This window comes from Canis lupus, chromosome 32 (assembly GCF_003254725.2).
Source record: "Canis lupus dingo isolate Sandy chromosome 32, ASM325472v2, whole genome shotgun sequence".
Classification (NCBI taxonomy): domain Eukaryota; kingdom Metazoa; phylum Chordata; class Mammalia; order Carnivora; family Canidae; genus Canis; species Canis lupus.
In genome coordinates, this window is record NC_064274.1 from 38,799,300 (window position 1) to 38,819,860 (window position 20,561).

Genomic DNA, 20,561 nt, shown 5'->3' on the forward strand with positions numbered 1-20,561 from the left:
AACTCAACTGAATACACATTCTTCTCAAGTGCACATGGAACTTTCTCCAGAAATGACCACATACAGGGTCACAAATCAGGTCCTACCAATATCAAAAGATCTGGATTGTCCCCTGCATATTCTCAGACAATAATGCCTTGAAATTAGAACTAAATCACAACAGGAAATTTGGAAGTCTTTCCAACACATGGAGGTTAAGAACATCCTGCTAAAAGATGAAAGATTCAACCAGGAAATTAAGGAAGAATTAAAACAATTCATGGAAACTAATGAGAATGAAGATACAACCATTCAAAATCTTTGGGATACTGCAGAACTCCTGAGGGGGAAATACATCGCAATACAAGCATTCCTTCAAAAAGAGGAAAGAATTCAAATACAAAAACTAACCTTGCACCTAAAGGAGCTAGACAAAAAACAGCAATTATACCCTACACTGAGCAGAAGAAGAGAGTTAATACAGATTTGAGCAGAACTCAATGAAACAGAGACCAGAAGACTGTGGAACAGATCAACAAAACCAGGTGTTTATTCTTTGAAAGTATTAATAAGATAGATAAACCATTAGCCAGCCTTATTGAAAAGAAGAGATAGAAGACTCAATTCAATAAAATCATAAATGAAAAGGAGAGATTACTACCAACACCAAGGAAATACAAAGGATTTAAAAACATATTATGAACAGCTATACACCAATAAATTAGGCAATCTAGAAGAAATGGATGCATTTCTGGAAATCCACAAACTACCAAAACTGGAAATGGAAGAAATAGAAAACCTGAGCAGGCCAATAACCAGGGAGGAAATTGAAGCAGTCATCAAAAACCTCTCAGGACACAAAAGTCCAGGGTCAGGTGGCTTCCCTGGGGAATTCTATCAAACTTTTAAAGAAGAAACCATACCTATTCTAATAAATCTGTGCAGGAAGATAGAAAGAGTTGGAGTACTTCCAAATTCGTTCTATGAGGCTAGCATCACCTTAATTGCAAAACCAAAACTCCACCAAAAAGAGAATTCTAGACTAGTATCCCTGATGAACATGGATGCAAAAATTCACAAGATTGTAGCCAATAGGATCCAACAATACATTAATATTATTCACGATGACCAAGTAGGATTTATCCGCGGGACACAAGCCTGGTTCAACACTCATTAAGCAATCAATGTGACTGATCATATAAGCAAGAGAAAAAAGAAGAACCATATGACCCTCCAATAGATTCAGAGAAAGCATTTGACTAAATACAGCATCCTTTCCTGATCAAAACTCTTCAGAGTGTAGGCATAGAGGGAACATTCCTCAACATCTTAAAAGCCATCTATGAAGTGCTCACAGCAAATATCATTCTCACTAGAGAATCACTAGAAGCCTTTCCCCAAGGATCAGGAACAAGACAGGGATATCCACTCTCACCACTGATATTCAACATAGTACTAGAAGTCCTAGCCTCAGCAATCCAACAACAAAAAGACATTAAAGGCATTCGAATTGGCAAAGAAGAAGTCAAATTCTCCGTCTTCGCAGATGGCATGATTCTCTACATAGAAAAACCAGACTCCACCCCAAGATTGCTAGAAGTCATACAGTAGTTTGGCAGTGTGGCAGGATACAGAATCAATGTCCAGAAGTCAGTGGCATTTCTATACACTAACAATGAGACTAAAGGAAGAATCAATCCCATTTACAATTGCACCCCAAAGCGTAAGATACCTAGTAATAAACCTAACCAAAGAGGTAAAGGATCTCTACTCTAAAAACTACAGAACTCTTCTGAAAGAAATTGAGGAAGACACAAAGAGATGGAAAAATATTCCATGCTCATGGATTGGCAGAATTAAGATTGTGAAAATGTCAATGTTACCCAGGGCAATTTACACGTTTAATGCAATCCCTATCAAAACATCATGGACTTCCTTCAGAGAGTTAGGACAAATTATTTTAAGATTTGTGTGGAATCAGAAAAGACCCCAAATAGCCAGGCGATTATTAAAAAGGAAAACCATAGCTGGGGGCATCACAATGCCAGATTTCAGGTTGTACTACAAAGCTGTGGTCATCAAGACAGTGTGGTACTGGCACAAAAACAGACAAATCAATGGAATAGAATAGAGAATTCAGAAGTGGACCCTCAACTTTATGGTCAACTAATATTCAACAAAGGAGAAAAGGCTATCCATTGGAAAAAAAAAAACAGTCTCTTCAATAAATGATGCTGGGAAAATTGGACATCCACATGCAGAAGAATGAAACTAGACCACTCTATTTCACCATACACAAAGATAAGTTCCAAATGGATGAAAGATCTAAATGTGAGAGAAGATTCCATCAAAATCCTAAAGGAGAACACATGCAAAACCCTTTTTGAACTTGGCCAGAGTAACTTCTTGCAAGATACATCCATGAAGTCAAGAGAAACAAAAGCAAAAATGGACTATTGGGACTTCATCAAGATAAGAAGCTTTTTCACAGCAAAATAAAGAGTCAACAAACTAAAAGACAACCTACAGAATGGGAGAAGATATTTGCAAATGACGTATCAGATAAAGGGCTAATATCCAAGATCTTTAAAGAACTTATTAAACTCAACAATAAGTAGTAAACAATCCTATAATGAAATGGGCAAAAAATAAATAAACAGAAATCTCACAGAGGAAGACATAGACATGGCCAAAAAGCACATGAGGAAATACTTTGCATCACTTGCCATCAGGGGAATATAAATCAAAACCACAATGAGATACCACCTCACACCAGTGAGAATTGGTAAAATTAACAAGGCATGAAACCACAAATTTTGGAGAGGATGTGGAGAAAAGGGAACCCTCCTGCACTGTTGGTGGGAATATGAACTGGTTCAGCCACTCTGGAAAACTGTGTGGAGGTTCCTCAAGTTAAAAATAGATCTTCCCTATGACCCAGCAATTGCACTGCTGGGGAGTTACCCCAAAGATACAGATGCAATGAAATGCCGGGACACCTGCACCCCATGTTTATAGCAGCAATGTCCACAATAGCCAAACTGTGGAAAGAACCTCGGTGTCCATCAAAAGATGAATGCATAAAGAAGTTGTGGTCTATGTATACAATGGAATATTACTCAGCCATTAGAAATGACAAATACCCACCATTTGCTTCGACATGGTTGGAAATGGAGGGTACTGCTGAGTGAAATAACTCAATCAGAGGACAAACATTATATGGTCTCATTCACTTGGGGAATGTAAAAAATAGTGACAGGGAATAAAGGACAAGGAGGAAAAATGAGTGGGAAGTTCAGAAAGGGAGACAGTATATGAGAGATTCCTAACTCTGGGAGACGGGCTAGGGGTGGGGGTGACTGGGTGATGGGCACTGAGGGGCCACTTGATGGGTGTTATTCTACATGTTGGCAAGTTGAACACCAATAAAAAATGAAGTTACAAAAAAACCCACAAAGTGTTTACTCTCAAATATTAAACTTGCCTCCCTGGATACATCCCCTTCTAGACAGCAGAAGTTGGCTGCTGTGCATCTGAATTCACTTTGAAGAGCATTATGACGTCACACGTTGCCATGGTGCCGAGAAATATACCTCTGCCTCTCTTCCCAACTGTCACTCTGAGCTGAGCATTTCAAAGTTGATTTTGAGGCAATTCTCAGCTCTCTACCTAGCGTCTTTGAAGATGGGCAATTGATGCTGCTGCGATGGTATGTTCCTAAGATCTACTGAATGCTCTTTGCTACCAACTGGATACTTAACTCGTTCTCAAACTATTTTTCCCATTGTTTAAAATTTCCTGTACCAACATTGTCTTGCGGAGTTATACCTACATGTGTTCTTTGTTCTAGACTTCTATTTTATTTTTGATTATTCTACCAAAAGAGCTGCATTGAATATTGCACATCTATTTTTTTAAAAATGTGTTACTTCCTATTATATCCTGCACCTATCATTTGTCAACACAAAGGTCCTCACAGAGGTAAGTATGGCCACGTGTGTTTTCAGGTTTTGCTAGGGTCTAAAATTTATATTGAAATAATTCATTTCAGAAATTAAGTGTGAATCTGGAAAGGTCGATATGGAGAATAATTGTCATTGTTTTAGCAATGCTTAAAATGACTTCCTCAATATTTTTACAATGGGTATCAAGTTCCGTATTTGTGGGGGACTTGTTGCTACCCTCATCTTAATGTTGGCCCAAACTCACCCTGTGAATATGAGTGTCTATGTTTCAATTTATGTCCCAAACACACATTTCCTTTCACACTTCAGGCGTTTTCCAAAACTACTGTTTAGAGAGATATCGATTTTATACCATCCTTCATCCGACCTAACAATGATTATAATTAGTGTAAAAAGTATAGAAGAAGAAAAGAGGTAAAGGGGGTAATTCTGGGTGAAGACCTACAAGAGGTTTGTGGAAAGTAAGAAAATTATTTTAACTGAGTGGATAGAAAATGGAGAAAGATTTAGATGAGAATCTTGGGTGGAAGTTGCCCACTATCTATAATCATTTGCCTGTTGTGAAAGAATTGATCAACTGTCTTTTCCTTTTTTTTAATAATAAATTTATTTTTATTGGTGTTCAATTTGCCAACATACAGAATAACACCCAGTGCTCATCCCGTCAAGTGCCACCCTTACTGCCCGTCACACATTCACCCCCACCCCCCACCCTCCTCCCCTTCCACCACCCCTAGTTCGTTTCCCAGAGTTAGGAGTCTTCACATTCTGTCTCCCTTTATGATATTTCCTACCCATTTCTTCTCCCTTACCTTCTATTCCCTTTCACTATTATTTATATTCCCCAAATGAATGAAACCATATAATGTTTGTCCTCCTCCGATTGACTTATTTCACTCAGCATAATACCCTCCAGTTCCATCCACATTGAAGCAAATGATGGGTATATGTCATTTCTAAGGTTGAGTTATATTCCATTGTATATATAAACGACATCTTCTTTATCCATTCATCTTTTGATGGACACCGAGGCTCCTTCCACAGTTTGGCTATTGTGGACATTGCACTATAAACATTGGGGTGCAGGTGTCCCAGCATTTCATTGCATCTGTATCTTTGGGGTAACTCCTAAGCAGGGCAATTGCTGGGTCAAAGGGCAGGTCTATTTTTAACTCTGATCCTCCCAATAGATGCAGAGAAAGCATTTGACAAAATACAGCATCCTTTCCTAATCTAAACTCTTCAGAGTGTAGGGATAGAGGTAATAGTCCTCAACATCTTAAAAGCCATCCACGAAAACCCCACAGCAAATATAATTCTCAATGGGGAAGCACTAGTAGCCTTTCCCCTAAGATCAGGAACAAGACAGGGCTATCCACTCTCACCACTGCTATTCAACATAGTACTAGAAGTCCTAGCCTCTGCAATAAGACAACAGAAAGACATTAAAGGCATTCAAATTGGAAAAGAAGTCAAACTCTCCCTCTTTGCCGATGACATGATACTCTACATAGAAAACCCAAAAGACTCCACCCCAAGATTGCTAGAACTCAGGGATCCCTGGGTGCCGCAGTGGTTTGGCGCCTGCCTTTGGCCCAGGGCGCGATCCCGGAGATCCGGGATCGAATCCCACACGTCGGGCTCCCGGTGCATGGAGCCTGCTTCTCCCTCTGCCTGTGTCTCTGCCTCTCTCTCTCTCACTGTGTGCTTATCATGAATAAAAAAAAAAAAAAGATTGCTAGAACTCATAGAGCAATTTGGCAGTGTGGCAGGATACAAAATCAATGCCCAGAAGTCAGTGTCATTTCTATACACTAACAATGAGACTGAAGAAAGAGAAAGTAAGGAGTCAATCCCATTTACAATTGCACCCAAAAGAATAAGATACCTAGGAATAAAGCTAACTAAAGAGGTAAAGGATCTATACCATAAAAACCATAGAACACTTCTGAAAGAAATTGAGGAAGACACAAAGAGATGGAAAAATATTCTATGCTCATGGATTGGAAGAATTAATATTGTGAAAATGTCAATGTCCCCAGAGTAATTTACACGTTTAATGCAACCCCTATCAAAATACCACAGACTTTCTTCAGAGAGAACAAATTATTTTAAGATTTGTATGGAATCGGAAAAGACCCCAAATAGCCAGGGGGATTTTAAAAAAGAAAACCAGAGCTGGGGGCATCACAATGCCAGATTTCAGGTTATACTACAAAGCTGTAGTCATCAAGACAATGTGGTACTGGCACAAAAACAGACACATAGATCAATGTAACAGAATAGAGAATCCAGAAGTGGACCCTCAACTTTATGGTCAACTGCCTTTTCCTAAGACTGATTGCTTGCATAAGATCTCTGCGGAAACTATTTAAGAAGCTTATAATTTTGCTGAATTCAGAATTTTTTTAAAAATGTAATTAAAGAATGATCTTCCTAGATATTCATTGCTTTGTTTTTAAATAGATCAATAAGTTCCCTTTCAGTGATGTGTCAGGGCAGTTTTCCATATTTGGTACTTCCTTCAGAAATATCTCCTATTAAAAACAAACAAAAAAACAAAAAAAAAACAAAAAAAAACAAAAAAAACAAAAAAAGAAATATCTCCTATTGAAGAGCAGGAAAAGGCTGTTAGGAAAATTTGAGGAACATTTGCCTTAACTTGTTGAAAAATTTGGGTAATAACATAAGCGTTCTTTAAGATCCTACCATATCTGCATTAGTATGGTAGTGCCCTCTAGGGGTGGTGAAATTCCTAGACTTGTGAATCTTGCAGCTCCTAATTTACATGAAAGAATCATTATGTACCAAAGGGAAGGGACTGGATAGCTCTCCTTGCTATAGTGTCTATTTGCACCAAGGGAACTCACAGGATTTTGAGTGTTTTCTCTATCTTAATGGATGGATGAAAATAATTTCCCTTCTTTAAATAGGTTATGTCTAGAATAATGAAATTATTTAGCAAAACTGTAATTTCCTTTGAATCTGTATAATTCTTTCTCATAAGTTTTGGAGCAAATATGTGGATCCTTTTTGTTGTGTGTGTGTGTGTGTGTGTGTGTGTGTTCTCTGTACAAAGTGGAAGACCATCCACTTATTGTTATTGTATATGAAAGGAATTACAAGAACACCTGTGTGGCTCAGTGGTTGAGTATCTGCCTTTGGTTCAGTTCATGATCAAGGTGACATCAGGCTCTCTACAGGGACCTGGCCCCTCCTTTTGCCAATGTTTCTTCCTCTCTCCCTCTCTCTCTAAAGGATAAATAAAAAATCTTTAAAAATTAAAAAGAACTAAATGACTTTAGATTATTTAAGTCTTGATTAGGCACAGGGGAAAACCGAAGGGGTCTTCAGTGAACTCCTATGTCATGATTGTCCAAGAATACCATTGTAATCTTCTGGAGAGAGGGAAATGGATTGACCCTCTGATCCAGAGGCACACTGAGAAAGGAGACCAACTATTCGGTAGAGCACAGTGGGTAGCTTTGGAAGAATTGATAATAGTTCAGCTTTTGGGCGAGGTCCTAGCAAAAAGAAAAAAAATCAATTTTGTTGATGACCCTGAAGTCCTGAATAAATCAGTATATTTCTTCATTTGGTGCCTTTCCTGGCAGTACAAGGATGGTACTAGCACAAATGGAGGGTATATGAAGACTTATTTAAAAGGCTTTTAATTAGAAGATTGATCCTTGGTGATCCCTGGGTGGCTCAGTGGTTTAGTGCCTTCCTTTTGCCTGGGGTATGATGCTGGAATCCCGGGATCGAGTCCTGTGTTGGGCTCCTGGCATGGGGCCTTCTTCTTCCTCTGCCTGCTTCTCCCTCTACCTCTGTCTCTGCTTCTCTCTCTCTCTCTCATGAATATATGAATAAAAAATCTTAAAAAAGAACTACATATTTAAAAAAAAAACTTTGATCCTTACTTTCCACCTCCTAAATTATTAAATTTTAGGTTACAGTTTGTTGGTTCCCTCTCCTCATTTCTAGGTTGTGCTCTATTTCTTTTACCTATGTCAATGGGATTTGTAGCCTGTGAATGTCAAGTACACAAAATTCTTGTGGAAGGTATGTTTACCTCCAATGGAGTAGGCAAAATTATATCCAGAGCAGATATATCTCAGTTATGAATAGACCCATGGGTCTTCAAGTCATTGTCATTGTGTATACATTAAATATTACAATTAAAATTTCAAAGTCTCTCCCAAGTAAATCTGCAGGGCTGGAATCATATAGAAGCAAATATTAGTGTTTTCACTTAAGGGGCCACAGGTTGTGATGACCTTAAGTGGGGAGTCAAGGAAACTTTGTGTGATACTTGATACCTACAGCATACAAGATATATCTCCTCCAAGGATGAGCAGGAGCACGGGTAGCATTTAAGAAACAAGTAGGAGGGGATCCCTGGGTGGCGCAGCGGTTTGGCGCCTGCCTTTGGCCCAGGGCGCGATCCTGGAGACCCGGGATCGAATCCCACATCGGGCTCCTGGTACATGGAGCCTGCTTCTCCCTCTGCCTGTGTCTCTGCCTCTCTCTCTCTCTCTCTGTATGACTATCATAAATAAATAATAATTAAAAAAAAAAAGAATAAGTGGTAATGTTAGAGGCCTAGCAGGTGAGCTAGTTCTTTAAAAAAAAAAAAAAAGAAAGAAACAAGTAGGAGCACCAGGGTGTACCAGGAATTAATGAGAATGTTCGTTTATATTTCTAGATAATTCATCTTAAATCCATAAGCCTACAGAGGTACCTGAGTGCTTCCTCTTTCCTTGCAACATCTTCAGTTATTTTAACTGGAGAGCTTTACTAGGTCTTTGTCTTTTTTTGTCCTGAAGACATATTTTTTCCACCATGTTGATTTGTTTACACTGTTTACAGATGACTTGGGTACTTCATTAAGGTATGTTACACCAAGGTGTGTCTCTACAGGCCCTTCCACTGCTCCTCTTATCTCCTTTTTGTAATAAAGCCCTTTGCAAAAGACCTACCAGTGTGTTGTGGTACACTTAAGGACTTCATGTCCCTTTTCATGTATGTTTTTGAGTGAGGTCTCCAATTTTGAGTTTAGCTTGTTTGACAGCAGGAGATGAAAGAGTTACTATTTCAACAGCATCTCTTTCAACTAATGAATGAAATGGAAAGTTATTTCCTACTCTGGATGGAACTTTTAATTGCCTGATTATTTAATTAGTTTGCTTTGTATTTATTTCATTAATGGTAGTGTCTTTTCAGAATATCTCCATCTGTAGGGAAAAAAAGGTGGTTTTAGAATATAATGGTGGAGGTTATAACAAATTCTGACCCCTTCCTCTATGTCTTCTTCCTTCTTTATATAAGAACTTAATTTTGTTTTAAGAAAGCGATGTGGTCACCTAAAATATCGACCGACACATGAGTACATTTTCTAAGGACCATGGTTAATTTAGTCTTTTGATGATGCCAAGAGTGAATACTTTGCTTGGGTTTGCTCTCTGCATAAACATGTCCCTATATGATGGGCACATCTATTCCTAATTGTTTGTGGGCCCAACACAGGACTCGATCCCAGAACCTGAGTTTATGTACTGAGACAGAGACAGATGCTTAATTTCCTGAAACAGCCAAGCTTCCAGGAAGGGTCCTGCACAAAGGACTTAGTCCCCCTCTAGTGTGGGGCCTACAGAAGGATGAGTAGTCTGTAGAGAGTGGATCTGAGGGAGCATGGAGGGAGCAGGAAAGGGGACCACTCAGAGCTAGTGCAACCAAAGCCTACTGCCTGTCAGGCCTTATCCCCAGGTACTCACACTGTTACTGAGACCCACAGTCAGTGAACTTTGTGTGGCTTAGATGTCATCCATTAAGCCCCCCGTCAAAAGCCTAAATAACCACTTTCTTTGTGAATTCATAATATGTGCTCATCAAGGTTTGGTCGATTGACAGAAATACAACTTAATATCAGTAAGGTCTGCTATTTGACAGTGGTTTGGAATGTCATGGATTCTGAGTCAATTTGGGAGATGGGCAGACCACTCACTGGTCACTGAGGGTGGTCAGCTGGTCCCTGGGAGAACTCTAAGTGACACAGCTGGTAGTGTGAAATCTAGGTTAGAAAGCCACAGTTGGGCTTCTCTGGCCTTTCTTTTTTTTAATTTCTTTGAGTTTTTTTATTTATGTTTATTTATTTATGATAGTCACACACACACAGAGAGAGATAGAGAGAGAGAGGCAGAGACATAGGCAGAGAGAGAAGCAGGTCCCATGCACTGGGAGCCTGACGTGGGATTTGATCCCGGGTCTCCAGGATCGTGTCCTGGGCCAAAGGCAGGTGCTAAACCACTGCGCCACCCAGGGATCCCTTCTCTGGCCTTTCTAAGAGGCTTTACTTGAGGAAGTGCACTGTGATTGGGGTCAAGGTGGGAGGTGAGAGGCTGTTAGGATTTGCTCTTTTTTTTCTCAGGGACTTCCTCTAGGTTATGGAATATCTCCCACAGTGAACCTAGTGCAGGAGGATTTGAGTAACAGACTGACAGAGATCCAGGTTCAGGGGTATTTGTTCTGAACTCGGGTGCCTAAAGGACATCTCAGGTATTATGAGAACCTTCTCCAAACTGAGACAACTCCATTCTTTTCTGGACCCGTCTCTCTCACCAGTTTGATAACTCTTGGTAAGTCACCAACCATATGATATAAATGAATGTGTTGTTCCATCATTCTCTGTTGTGTCATCTACATCTGTGTAGGATTTGTCCACACAGTTATCTGCTAGAGCTCGACTTCTTCTTGACTCTAGGCTCCGTCTTTGGAAATATCACCCCAGTGACTTTCAGAAATATAATACAATTTGTTTAATCAAGGCCTCTATGTTGTCTAGAGGCCTTCCAGAACATATTTAATGTCCTATCATCCACATTTCCTCATTTGTCTGTTCCCCCAGCGACTGTTTGACTTTTTTCTTCTTTGTCTTTGGCTATTTGAGTTTCAAATGTATATTTCATCATGCAATATTTGTCTTACAGCTCCTGGCGAATTTAGCTTAACATAATGTCTTCTAGGGCCATCCATGTTGTCAACAATGTTAATATTAATATTTCCTTCCTTTGAAGGAGGGATAAGATGCCATTTCCTGGATAGACTCAATTTTCTTTATTCATCTGATCAGTGTAGACATGAATTTTTTCTATAATCTTGCCTGTTGTGATTAGTGCAGAACATGCATAGATATCTCTCTGAAGTTCAGATTTCAATCTTTGAGATATGTTTCCAAAAATTCATTATGCTGCTCTATATTGTATTTTTTAAATTTTTATTGAGGAACTTCCGTATTTGTTATAGTGAGTGCATCATTTTACATTCTCTCTTGAGACATTTAAGTGTAGAGCAATTCATGTCCTATTTAAAGCCCCAGTGAATCAGAACCTCTGAACCAGGTTGCTCTTCTAGACAAAGGATTAGGAATGCAATCAAAATTTTGAACTCTGAAAAAGTTATCAGTCATTCTGTATGGTCTTCTGACCATAGGATATTAACATGTCAGTGTACTTCATTACATTTTGCAGTCTATATTCAAGAACTCCAAAACTGATACATAGCAAGGATTGTAACTGTGTGCTTCCTCAAGTGAGCCATAACTTTCCACCGAGTGAAAGAACAAAAGACATCATAAATGGCTCAATTGAAGGTATCATGGAAATTCATTCATGGATTTAAATATAACTATTCTATGGACACCTGGTTGACTCAGTCATGTAAGTGTCCAATTCTTGATTTTCCCCTAGATCATATTCTCATGTTCATGAAAGGTAGCTTTGAGAGTAGCTGTGTGCTGCATATGGAATCTGTTTAGATTATCTTCAGATTTTCATCTCCCCCTCCAGTATTTACACTCTATCTCTCTGTAGCTCAAAAAACGGGTCAGTGTTCAGATTTGTTCAATGTCTCAATCTTAGGAGAAATGTAATAAGCCATATTCTTTTTATTTTGCTTGTGAACATCTCAAATTAGCTAGTGAGACATTATTCTATAAGCAGAATAGTCAATTTACATTTTCTTTTTTTTTTTCAATTTACATTTTCAAATCAAGTTCAGTCATTTAGACAGGATATTTTTATTTATTTATTTATTTATTTATTCATTCATTCATTCATTAGTTCTTTCATTCATTCTTTCATTTATTTATTATTTATGGGAGTATAAGAAAAAGGGATGGAAATAGAGAGAGAACATGAGCAGAGGGAGGGGCAGAAGGAGAAGTAGGATACCCATTAGGAGGGAGCACAACATGGATTGAATCCTGAACATGGATCATGCCCTGTCCCCCAGGCATACAATTAAGTGACTGTTTCCACTAGCACCCTATAATGGAAATGTGATTATCAATGTAATTATTTTGAATCTAATATTTGGATATTAATCTAGTATAAAACATTAGAAAATGTAAGTCTCTTATTGTTTTTAATCAATAGATGGTATTACCTAGATTAAAACTGATCTTTACTACTCTGAAAGACTTTAGGAAGCCAGAAGAAACATACTGCTTGAGATAGTGGCGCCCAAAGTAAGTGAAAGGATACCTGGAGGAAGGTTTTTTCCTGAAGGATGTGTCTCTTCAGTCCACTCAGGATGGTGACTACAACATTCCTCAACCAAGTAGGGGAAAGTGTTGTTGAGGGAAAGTATCCCATCACACACTTTATAACCAGCTTCGTGGTCACCAATGGCAAACATCCTCTCAAATAAGGTAATGGTTGGCAAGAAGCAACCACTCAGCACTCTTCCCAGGAGGCAGATGGTGTATTTTATCTCACATGGAAAATGTCTGATTTTTATCAGAATTTGTGTGAAAAGAAATCAAGAAAGTGACATTCGATCTTTGGTCAAAGATAGTCAAGCTCACTTTGATAATACTTATTTGATCTTCTGCGATGTTCTTGAAGAACTCTCTCATTAAAAGGGATCATTTGGGTGCTTCTAGAAGGACAGAGAGTACCCCTCAGCATGTTGGTCGTACCGCTCAAGTATAACTCAGGTAGGGGTGCCTGAGTTGGTAAGTCAGTTAAGTTTCTGCTTTGGTCAGGTCAGGGATTCTGGGACCTGAATCAAGCCTAGCATGGTTCTCCTTTACAAGTGAGGGGTTTGTTTTTCTATGTCCAACTACCTCTCACTTCTCATGCTCACTTCAACACCACATGGGCAGTGATATTAAAGTGGATGGCCTTCAAAGAAAGAACAGGTTGCAGCCATGAAAAAGCATGAGCTATTCTTGGGAGATAGATCTTTCCAGTTCAGTGAAGGAACAACATGAAATTCTTACCTCAGGAAGGAAAAACCTCACGTGAGATAAAGGTCTCCAACAACACTGTTTATAATCTCCTCTTCCAACACCCCATGAAAATGGCCCGTACACCTAAAAAACACACTGTTCCTTGTCATATTTGAATTCACTCCAAAGAGGAAAAAAGTCCCATTTGTACTTCAGAATAGCCAAGCATTCCATAGAAGAAATTGGAGATTCCTTCACTGACTTCTTGTGGAAAACCTCCTGCATCACACCCTTGGTAAGATTTAGGAGGACACAGAGTAACTGTCAATGCATTGGGTGTGGAGGTCAGGAATTGCTGAGAGATTACTGTTTATATGGATACAGGGCAAGACTGTAGTGTAGTCAGTGATTAATAAGCATCATATGAGGGTCTGGGGGGGCCATCCTCCTTGGTGGATGAGGAAAAGCCCTTAGCTCAGGCCAAGGTCCAGTGTCCTGGAATCCATCCCCTATTTGGGGCCTTGTTCAGCTTTAAATATGCTTCTCCCTTTGCCTCTTCTCTTTTCTTGTGTTCTCTCAAATAAATAAACAAAATCTTCAAAAAAAGTCAAAGACAACTTCAAGTAGCCTGACATACTCAATGCATGAATGGAACTGATCTGCACATCGATTCCAATGAGAAGTTCCCATCACTCATGCAGCTAGTTGTGAAACCCAACTAAAAGCTCCTACCTTCTGGACATCTGGCAAAATCAATTCTGACATTGTAGATCCACATATACTCTTCGGTATTTTGTAAGTTTTTTCACTTGATTTTACCCATAATCTTCATAGGTGTGTTTCAGTGCTAGCAATTACTCTCTTTTTTCTATTTAATCTAGTCTATTATATTTAGTTGCTAATCAGGTTTTTAAAAAATATTTTATTTATTTATTCACAAGAGAAACAGAGGCTGAGACATAGGCAGAGGGAGAAGCAGGCTCCACACAGCGAGCCCAATGCAGGACTCGATCCCAGGACCCTGGGGGTCACAACCTGGGCTGAAGGCAGACACTCAACCACTGAGCCACCCAGGCATCCAGGTGCTCAATATTGTTTTTCTTTTTGTACCAGTTCACCTACTGATGGATATAAGAGTTTCAGCCATTTTTCCCTGCAGGGAGCCTGATGTGGGACTCCATTGTAGGCCCACGAGACCATGACCTGGGCCAAAGGCAGATGCTCAAACACTGAGCCACCCAGATGACACCACTATTAAGTTTTGATGAAAATATTCCATCCAGGAGAGATTTAAATATGGGAAGTATACCATTTGCCAATAGCAATAGCTGTGAAACAGAGTGGGAGGGACAGGTTTCCCATTTTCCATGAAGAAGTCACAGAGTTCAAAATACTGCATAGGGAATATGATCAGTGGAATTGTAATAGTGCTCTATGCGGATACATGGTATCTACACTAGTTGTGACACTGTATTAACTATATAAGTATCGAAATCCTATATGGTATACCTGAAACTAATGTGACCTTGTGTGCCATCTCTATTTCAATTAAAAAACAGTAATAATTTGGCCACCAGACTGGTTCCTTTGGTTGGGCATCTACTTTGGGCTCATATCATGATCATTGGATACATAATATGCATTTTTAAGAACATGCACAAATGCATAACATGAAGCAGACACTATTCAAGACATTTCATAATCTGGAGGGCTGCCTGAGCCAACAGTAAGGTTCACATCCTAACTCAGTCATCAACCTCCTGGTGTCAATCTCCAATCCAAAACACAAAGGAGTTGCCCCCAAGTCAAAATCTGGAATACGGTCTGTAGCCCAACTCTGGTTATCCTCCCCCAGCATTCATAACACCAGCTGTCTCACATGGAGCCTTCCTGGGCACCAGTTGGCCATCCTCATTTACAAGTGAACACTGGGGCAGCCCTTGGTTCAGGGTGCACAGCATGATATCCGGGACCTTTGGAATACCTCAGGTGTTCAGGGACCTCTCTCAACAGGGATCCAACTCAGACCCTGTCCTAGACCCCTTGCTCATTATATTGTAACTCTTGGCAATTCATCAACACCATGCTTTCAGCTCTCAATGAATGTGTTGTTCTGTATTTGTATATTGTCTCACCTAAAGGAAGGTATCTCCCCACACATACTGGTGCTAGCGATTTTCTTGTCCTTTTTTGACAGTAAGTGCATTTGATATAATCTCATCTCTTCATGATTTTCAAGCATATAATGCAGTGTTGTTTATCACAGGCCCTTGATTGCAGATAGAATTCCAGAACATACCGAATTCTTTTTTTTATTTTTTTAAATAATAAATTTATTTTTAATTGGTGTTCAATTTGCCAACATACAGAATAACACCCAGTGCTCATCCCATCAAGTGCCCACCTCAGTGCCCAAATTCGTATCATTGAAGCTTGGAACACTACTTGCAACATTTCCCTTTGTCTTTCCTTCTAGCTCCTACTCTGTTCTCTGATGCTGTTTATTGACTTTGAGGTTCCCCATGTAAGTGCCATCATGCATTATTTGTGTTACACTGCCTGCTAATTTCTCTTAACATAATGGCCTCCATATGCATGCATGTCATCACAATTGTTGAAATTTCCTTCCTCTCAATGTGGGATAATATTTCATTGTAGGGATACACTAATTTTTTATCCTTTTGTTCCTCGATGGACATGAAGTCATTTCTTTTTTCTTGGGTGTTGTAAGTGGTGTTGCAGAACATGTGCAGATACCTCTGTGAAATGCATATTTAATTTCTTTGTGACCCATTTGTCAAAACTCAGATGGCTAGATTATATGACACATCTTTTTAAATACTGGGGGAGGGGCTCTCAGTGTTGTTTTTCATTGTAACTTTATCACTTTATATTTGTGGTTGGCTACTTTAAGAATACTGCAACTCCAAGGACTTTGTACAGACCACTCTGAGTCAGGTGGTTCTGCAAGAGAATGATGTGTAATGGGATCAAAAGTTTGAACTCTGATAATGTTATCATTTTGGATTGTCCTCTAATATAAAGATGTCAACAGCTCTTTCTTTACTTATCCATTTCCCAAGATGTACAATTAAAAACCCAAAACAAAAACTATTTGTGAAATCAACTGGGTACAACTGGCCTGAAAAGTGGGGAAAAAATTTCATGTTTGCAGAAAGTGAAAAATTCACTCATCAAAGTAGTCAATGGAAGGTACAATAAAAATTCTTTCATTAAAGTGACTCAAGAAATATTGTTCTAGGGGCTGCTGGGTGTTTCTGTCAGCTAAGTTTCTGCCTCCTGGTTTCAGCTCTGATCATGACCTCAAGGTCATCAGATTCACCCATTTTCAGTATGGAACCTATTTAGTATTCTTTCTTGCATTCCCTCTGCCCTTCTGCACCTTAGACTTTCTCTTTTGCTCTCTCTGAAAAAAAAATAAGTATTCAATTTTGCTCAGGGTGCGATACTAAAGACAAATATACTAAGCCATATTCTTTATGTTTCATGTATGAAAATCTTAATTTAAATGGTCATGCATTAGTTTATTGCCAAAATAGTAAAACCCATTGAGAAATCTAATTTGACTAGATTAAATTGCAGCTTTTGAGAAGCTAACATTTGTATATATTAGTTCATGTTAAATATTAGCAAATAAAACTTTATTATGTTTTAATAAATAGACCTTACATTAGAATTAGTCTGATGTCACAATGCAGCATATAATATGAAATTTTTCCTATCACCATATCCTTTGACACACTAGTCCTACAAACATTCACACCTACATCAGTGTGGAACATTCATCACAAAGCACAATTCGATGTAGGCATACTATTATCATTGCTGTTCATCACAGATATTAAAAACTGCTCTGTGTTATGCTTTAGTGTGTATTTTGACATATGCATAATATTTTGTATCCCAGGATACTGGGATCATGACCTGAGCCAAATGGAGATACTCAACCCATGGAACCACTATTGTGATAACATTATTACTGCTTTTACATTTGGGTCAAGATAACCCTCATGGTTATACTAGTTTAAGGTGTACCACACATGACTGACACATGTTTATTGAAACTACACTCACCTCAAGCATATATACCATGTGTCCCCATGGAACACTATTACCATTCCGATAGTCATATTCTCTATGCTGTACCTTTCATCCTGTGATTTTTTATTTTTTATTTTTTTTTCAGGGTTAAATGGGTTTATTTATTTATTTTTTTTAATATTTTTTTTTATTGGTGTTCAATTTACTAACATACAGAATAACACCCAGTGCCCGTCACCCATTCACTCCCACCCCCCGCCCTCCTCCCCTTCCACCACCCCTAGTTCGTTTCCCAGAGTTAGCAGTCTTTACGTTCTGTCTCCCTTTCTGATACCTCCCACCCATTTCTTCTCCCTTCCCTTATTTTCCCTTTCACTATTATTTATATTCCCCAAATGAATGAGAACATATAATGTTTGTCCTTCTCCGACTGACTTACTTCACTCAGCATAATACCCTCCAGTTCCATCCACGTTGAAGCAAATGGTGGGTATTTGTCATTTCTAATAGCTGAGTAATATTCCATTGTATACATAAACCACATCTTCTTTATCCATTCATCTTTCGTTGGACACCGAGGCTCCTTCCACAGTTTGGCTATAGTGGCCATTGCTGCTAGAAACATCGGGTGCAGGTGTCCCGGCGTTTCATTGCATCTGTATCTTTGGGGTAAATCCCCAACAGTGCAATTGCTGGGTCGTAGGGCAGGTATATTTTTAACTGTTTGAGGAACCTCCACACAGTTTTCCAGAGTGGCTGCACCAGTTCACATTCCCACCAACAGTGTATGAGGGTTCCCTTTTCTCCGCATCCTCTCCAACATTTGTGGTTTCCTGCCTTGTTACTTTTCCCCATTCTCACTGGTGTGAGGTGGTATCTCATTGTAGTTTTGATTTGTATTTCCCTGATGGCAAGTGATGCGGAGCATTGTCTCATATGCTTGTTGGCCATGTCTATGTCTTCCTCTGTGAGATTTCTGTTCATGTCTTTTGCCCATTTCATGATTGGATTGTTTGTTTCTTTGGTGTTGAGTTTAATAAGTTCTTTATAGATCTTGGAAACTAGCCCTTTATCTGATATGTCATTTGCAAATATCTTCTCCCATTCTGTAGGTTGTCTTTGAGTTTTGTTGACTGTATCCTTTGCTGTGCAAAAGCTTCTTATCTTGATGAAGTCCCAATAGTTCATTTTTGCTTTTGTTTCTTTTGCCTTCGTGGATGTATCTTGCAAGAAGTTACTATGGCCGAGTTCAAAAAGGGTGTTGCCTGTGTTCTTCTCTAGGATTTTGATGGAATCTTGTCTCACATTTGGATCTTTCATCCATTTTGAGTTTATCTTTGTGTATGGTGAAAGAGAGTGGTCTAGTTTCATTCTTCTGCATGTGGATGTCCAATTTTCCCAGCACCATTTATTGAAGAGACTGTCTTTCTTCCAATGGATAGTCTTTCCTCCTTTATCGAATATTAGTTGCCCATAAAGTTCAGGGTCCACTTCTGGATTCTCTATTCTGTTCCACTGATCTATGTGTCTGTTTTTGTGCCAGTACCACACTGTCTTGATGACCACAGCTTTGTAGTACAACCTGAAATCTGGCATTGTGATGCCCCCAGATATGGTTTTCTTTTTTAAAATTCCCCTGGCTATTCGGGGTCTTTTCTGATTCCACACAAATCTTAAAATAATTTGTTCTAACTCTCTGAAGAAAGTCCATGGTATTTTGATAGGGATTGCATTAAACGTGTATATTGCCCTGGGTAACATTGACATTTTCACAATATTAATTCTGCCAATCCATGAGCATGGGATATTTTTCCATCTCTTTGTGTCCTCCTCAATTTCTTTCAGAAGTGTTCTATAGTTTTGAGGGTATAGATCCTTTACATCTTTGGTGAGGTTTATTCCTAGGTATCTTATGCTTTTGGGTGCAATTGTAAATGGGATTGACTCCTTAATTTCTCTTTCTTCAGTCTCATTGTTTGTGTATAGAAATGCCACTGACTTCTGGGCATTGATTTTGTATCCTGCCACGCTACCGAATTGCTGTATGAGTTCTAGCAATCTTGGGGTGGAGACTTTTGGGTTTTCTATGTAGAGTATCATGTCATCGGCGAAGAGGGAGAGTTTGACTTCTTCTTTGCCAATTTGAATGCCTTTAATGTCTTTTTGTTGTCTGATTGCTGAGGCTAGGACTTCCAGTACTATGTTGAATAGCAGTGGTGAGAGTGGACATCCCTGTCTGGTTCCTGATCTTAGGGGAAAGGCTCCCAGTGCTTCCCCATTGAGAATGATATTTGCTGTGGGCTTTTCATAGATGGCTTTTAAGATGTCGAGGAATGTTCCCTCTATCCCTACACTCTGAAGAGTTTTGATCAGGAATGGATGCTGTATTTTGTCAAATGCTTTCTCTGCATCCAATGAGAGGATCATATGGTTCTTGGTTTTTCTCTTGCTGATATGATGAATCACATTGATTGTTTTACGGGTGTTGAACCAGCCTTGTGTCCCAGGGATAAATCCTACTTGGTCATGGTGAATAATTTTCTTAATGTACTGTTGGATCCTATTGGCCAGTATCTTGTTGAGAATTTTTGCATCCATGTTCATCAGGGATATTGGTCTGTAATTCTCCTTTTTGGCGGGGTCTTTGTCTGGCTTTGGAATTAAGGTGATGCTGGCTTCATAGAATGAATTTGGAAGTACTCCATCTCTTTCTATCTTTCCAAACAGCTTTAGGAGAATAGGTATGATTTCTTCTTTAAACGTTTGATAAAATTCTCCTGGGAAGCCATCTGGCCCTGGACTCTTGTGTCTTGGGAGGTTTTTGATGACTGCTTCAATTTCCTCCCTGGTTATTGGCCTGTTCAGGTTTTCTATTTCTTCCTGTTCCAGTTTTGGTAGTTTGTGGCTTTCCAGGAATGCGTCCATTTCTTCTAGATTGCCTAATTTATTGGCGTATAGCTGTTCATAATATGTTTTTAAAATCGTTTGTATTTCCTTGGTGTTGGTAGTGATCTCTCCTTTCTCATTCATGATTTTATTAATTTGAGTCTTCTCTCTCTTCTTTTTAATAAGGCTGGCTAATGGTTTATCTATCTTATTAATTCTTTCAAAGAACCAACTCCTGGTTCTGTTGATCTGTTCCACAGTTCTTCTGGTCTCGATTTCGTTGAGTTCTGCTCGAATCTTTATTAACTCCCTTCTTCTCTTGGGTGTAGGATCTATTTGCTGTTTTTTCTCTAGCTCCTTTATGTGTAAGGTTAGCTTTTGTATTTGAGTTCTTTCCAGTTTTTGAATGGATGCTTGTATTGCGATGTATTTCCCCCTTA

At 39.0% G+C, this 20,561-nt stretch overlaps 1 long non-coding RNA gene across 1 annotated transcript in view; it reads left to right on the forward strand.

Moving 5' to 3' along the window:
* Positions 1-3,580: 3,580 nt before the first annotated feature.
* Positions 3,581-20,561, forward strand: part of LOC112671760 (uncharacterized) — a 32,935-nt gene continuing 15,954 nt past the window's right edge. Inside the window, exon 1 of the long non-coding RNA XR_003143843.2 lies at positions 3,581-3,688. This is a non-coding gene — a long non-coding RNA (uncharacterized LOC112671760). The remainder of the gene's footprint in view (positions 3,689-20,561) is intronic.